This window comes from Schistocerca piceifrons, unplaced genomic scaffold (assembly GCF_021461385.2).
Source record: "Schistocerca piceifrons isolate TAMUIC-IGC-003096 unplaced genomic scaffold, iqSchPice1.1 HiC_scaffold_57, whole genome shotgun sequence".
Classification (NCBI taxonomy): Eukaryota; Metazoa; Arthropoda; class Insecta; order Orthoptera; family Acrididae; genus Schistocerca; species Schistocerca piceifrons.
In genome coordinates, this window is record NW_025728810.1 from 40,001 (window position 1) to 45,000 (window position 5,000).

Here is a 5,000-nt window from a genome sequence, read left to right on the forward strand (position 1 = left end):
CCTTCCGTCAATTCCTTTAAGTTTCAGCTTTGCAACCATACTTCCCCCGGAACCCAAAAGCTTTGGTTTCCCGGAGGCTGCCCGCCGAGTCATCGGAGGAACTGCGGCGGATCGCTGGCTGGCATCGTTTATGGTTAGAACTAGGGCGGTATCTGATCGCCTTCGAACCTCTAACTTTCGTTCTTGATTAATGAAAACATACTTGGCAAATGCTTTCGCTTCTGTTCGTCTTGCGACGATCCAAGAATTTCACCTCTAACGTCGCAATACGAATGCCCCCGCCTGTCCCTATTAATCATTACCTCGGGTTCCGAAAACCAACAAAATAGAACCGAGGTCCTATTCCATTATTCCATGCACACAGTATTCAGGCGGGCTTGCCTGCTTTAAGCACTCTAATTTGTTCAAAGTAAACGTGCCGGCCCACCGAGACACTCAATAAAGAGCACCCTGGTAGGATTTCAACGGGGTCCGCCTCGGGACGCACGAGCACGCACGAGGCGGTCGCACGCCTTCAGCTCGCCCCACCGGCAGGACGTCCCACGATACATGCCAGTTAAACACCGACGGGCGGTGAACCAACAGCGTGGGACACAAATCCAACTACGAGCTTTTTAACCGCAACAACTTTAATATACGCTATTGGAGCTGGAATTACCGCGGCTGCTGGCACCAGACTTGCCCTCCAATAGATACTCGTTAAAGGATTTAAAGTGTACTCATTCCGATTACGGGGCCTCGGATGAGTCCCGTATCGTTATTTTTCGTCACTACCTCCCCGTGCCGGGAGTGGGTAATTTGCGCGCCTGCTGCCTTCCTTGGATGTGGTAGCCGTTTCTCAGGCTCCCTCTCCGGAATCGAACCCTGATTCCCCGTTACCCGTTACAACCATGGTAGGCGCAGAACCTACCATCGACAGTTGATAAGGCAGACATTTGAAAGATGCGTCGCCGGTACGAGGACCGTGCGATCAGCCCAAAGTTATTCAGAGTCACCAAGGCAAACGGACCGGACGAGCCGACCGATTGGTTTTGATCTAATAAAAGCGTCCCTTCCATCTCTGGTCGGGACTCTGTTTGCATGTATTAGCTCTAGAATTACCACAGTTATCCAAGTAACGTGGGTACGATCTAAGGAACCATAACTGATTTAATGAGCCATTCGCGGTTTCACCTTAATGCGGCTTGTACTGAGACATGCATGGCTTAATCTTTGAGACAAGCATATGACTACTGGCAGGATCAACCAGGGAGCTGCGTCAACTAGAGCTGAGCAGCCGGCCGCCCGGGAGTGTGTCCCGGGGGCCCGCGCGAACACGCAAGCGTCCGCTCAATCATTCTGCAAACAGGAGGAGGCTGAGCTCCCCTGCACAATACACCTCGAAACCCTCTCAGGTCCCGGCGGCGCGCAGCGCCGTCCCAAGTACTTGGTCGGGTTCGAGAGAGGCGCAATCGCCCGGAGTTAGGCGAGTAGACGCTTTCGGTGCGACCACCCGTGCTCCCAACTGAGCTTGCCGCTGCCGACAGAGGCCCGGGAGCGTGCTGTCGTGGCATTGCCGGCGGGAGACAACACGCGCCACCTACGGTGACCGGCAGCTCCAACGCCAGCGCCACAGAAGGACAAAAGCCCCACTTGGGTGCCGAAGCGAACTCTCCCAGCACAGCGCACGCGCCAACACATCCGCACAGCTGCGATACAAACCACCAGCGAGAACCGCTGGGGCGACCGAGCAGCAGACGGCGTCGCGGCGCCGAGCGCCGGGCGGCGGCGCATCCTCAACGCACACAGTCCTCAATCGGACCAGCACACTGAAGATGTCCACCGCGCTTCGCACCGGGCCCGCGAGGACCTACTTTGGCCGCACGGCGCCGCGCGCAGGGTGCGCCGGCGCGCAGCTGCGACGCCTGCCGCGTCCGTCGGCCGGCGCGCCTGCCACTGGCCGCCCCCACCAGCCGGCTGTAGCGCGTGCGCCCACGCACCGCGCGGCCAGCACGCCGGGAGGCGCCCCCTCACCGGCCGGGGACGGTCCCACCCAGCCACCGCCGCGTATCGCTTCACACCCAGATGCCGTTCAGTTTCGTCGGCATGGTGGGTATCGCTGGAACAACCGGTTAGTACCTCAACCTATCGTCGCCATCACCGATTCACCCCTAGCGAGAACAACCGCACCACAACAGGTTACCATTTGTTCATTTGCGTAACTTCACCAGAAAACGCAGGCGTCCATCGCCATTTGCAACTTCAACGATTATTGCATGCCTGTGTCAGGTGTCACGCCACACTACGTCTGCCCACATACACGCAACAAAATGTGCACGCCTAGACAATACGTGGAAGGTGGCCCCCGTACGTATGCGATGTCCATTGCTCGAACGACTGTCAACCGGCCTCTGTAGCATGTCGCAGATATGGAACGCGGTGCACCATGCCATCACGGTGTGTGAGGAGAGACGACTAGGTCCGAATACATCAACAGACAGCTCATGCTGATCGCCATCCACGGCGTCCGTTCCTCCCACACGTCTCTATGGCGTACCACACTGCAATCCAGCTCTCATAGGGAGACGACACGTAGCTGCGTGCACAATATTTGCACTGTATGGTCCGCCGTTTTTGGGCGCAGTCGTTGTGCGGTCACACATGTGCCACGATGTATCATTCAGTACATAAGGACGAATGTGCAGTACAGATTGTGGTTCACGCGTACGACATCAGCGGACAGTTGACACAGGCCGCACCACAACGTAGCCTGAGTACGTCGCATGCGAAGGGCATTGAACATGCAAACTTCTCACCAACCAGCTTGCGAAGGCAGGGGGCAAGGTGGGGACGTGGGGAGGGGCGGCATGTACGTCCTGCTGCCATCCACATTACAGTGTACAGCAGGAGCATGTGGAAAGTGAGCAAGACTTGCAAGGTGTTTAACATGAAGCGATACACAGGGGTGCGGGCAGTGCGAGTAGCGAACTATATTGCGAGGGTTGCGGGTGGGCAACACTACAGTAATTGAACGAGTCGTATAACAATTACAGAGCAGGTTTAGGCGACAACGTGGGTTACGTTAAGGCGACAACATGGGTTAGGTTAAGGCACAACATGGGTTAGGTTAAGGCACAACATGGGTTAGGTTAAGGCACAACATGGGTTAGGTTAAGGCACAACATGGGTTAGGTTAAGGCACAACATGGGTTAGGTTAAGGCACAACATGGGTTAGGTTAAGGCACAACATGGGTTAGGTTAAGGCACAACATGGGTTAGGTTGAGGCACAACATGGGTTAGGTTAAGGCACAACATGGGTTAGGTTGAGGCACAACATGGGTTAGGTTGAGGCACAACATGGGTTAGGTTGAGGCACAACATGGGTTAGGTTAAGGTACAACATGGGTTAGGTTAAGGTACAACATGGGTTAGGTTAAGGTACAACATGGGTTAGGTTAAGGTACAACATGGGTTAGGTTAAGGTACAACATGGGTTAGGTTAAGGTACAACATGGGTTAGGTTAAGGTACAACATAGGTTAGGTTAAGGTACAACATAGGTTAGGTTAAGGTACAACATAGGTTAGGTTAAGGTACAACATAGGTTAGGTTAAGGTACAACATAGGTTAGGTTAAGGTACAACATAGGTTAGGTTAAGGTACAACATAGGTTAGGTTAGGTTAGGTTAGGTTACACGTTGTTGTACGGAAAGGTGTAGGGGGGGGGGGGGGCGGGGGCGGCAGGTTCGTTGATAGTGATTATAGTAAGTGAATGCTTGTGACATGATCAGATTTGTCACGTCAGGATGCACCTTTGGCTTATTAGAGGCGGCGCTCCAATTCTATGCTTGTGTGAGACCTGTGTCTTTGACTCATGTCATTGTTTGTGCGCTGTGACAGGAGGTACTATTGTGATGTTGGGTGCACCGTTGTATAGGACATGTGTGGGTGTTGGTGCCTGGTCTGCGCAATGGTGGATGTCGAAAGGCTGGGATATTGTATTTTCCGCACGGACCTCCTGGTCTGGTTGTGATAGTGTGGATTGTGTAATGTGGCGGAGAAGATGCACTGGATGTTGTTCCATGCTGGTGCTTACATATTGTATGTGCGCCTGTTAGAAGCAGAGAGTGGTGCGTGATCAGAGTGTCTGGCTGACGTGTGGTTCCCATTTTGGGCAGACTCTTTCAGCATGTATACGGACAGTTGTGTATATTTGCTGTAGTTTGATGGCTCTGCATTGATTACTAATCAGCGCCGTGTGTACGGGTAATCTGGTTCCAGTCCAAAATGTTCCATCTGTGTACATTAGTGACAAAGACTCCCCCCATGCAGTGGGGCTCGGTCTGTTATAACTCTTCCGCGTAATATATTTGCCCCACGTTTTTGCGACTGCGAGTGCGAGTGCAACGCGCATGGGGACCGACATGCTGATGGCTCGGTATCGGACGCCGTACAGTGAGCAACGCGATCGCGTCTCTCGCTCGTAAGTGGTACAGGTCGCGGCTCATGTATACGGACAGCGGGAATGTCGCATATTGGAAATAACTCTTCATGAAACGCAAGTTATAGGGGTGGATTGCACTTTACGAGTGCGGGAAACGTCCGCCGTTCATCCGCTGGAGGTGCGAGTTTGGCGGTTGGGGTGGTGCACGAACGGGTGCGGGTGGCGTCATTGCCGGTCCACGGCTTCGTGCGGCAGAGCCACTGGAGATTGGGTGCTATGGTCGACAGAGGCTGCAGCCTTTGTGGGTGGCGTCGAAAGGCGGCCACTGTGGCGCCATCGCTGTCTTAGTCGGCTTGGCGTCTCATAGATGGCGGTAGCGTCGTTGCAGGAGGTCATGTTGCGGGAGACCTACAGATGGCGGTATGTTTTGTGGTGCGGACGTAGTGTTGTCAGATGCGCATAGATGGCGGTATTGCATGTGGTGTCGCCCTATTTTCATAGATGGCGATACTGTTTTGCCGGCATGGGTGGCGTAGTTCCGTCGGATCCCTGTAGGTGGCAGTGTGCTATGTCTAC

At 54.1% G+C, this 5,000-nt stretch overlaps 1 non-coding gene across 1 annotated transcript in view; it reads right to left on the reverse strand.

Annotated features, from left to right (window-relative positions):
- Positions 1-1,252, reverse strand: part of LOC124758736 — a 1,909-nt gene extending 657 nt beyond the window's left edge. Inside the window, exon 1 of the ribosomal RNA XR_007012391.1 lies at positions 1-1,252. This exon is cut by the window's left edge and continues 657 nt beyond it. This is a non-coding gene — a ribosomal RNA (small subunit ribosomal RNA).
- Positions 1,253-5,000: the final 3,748 nt, after the last annotated feature.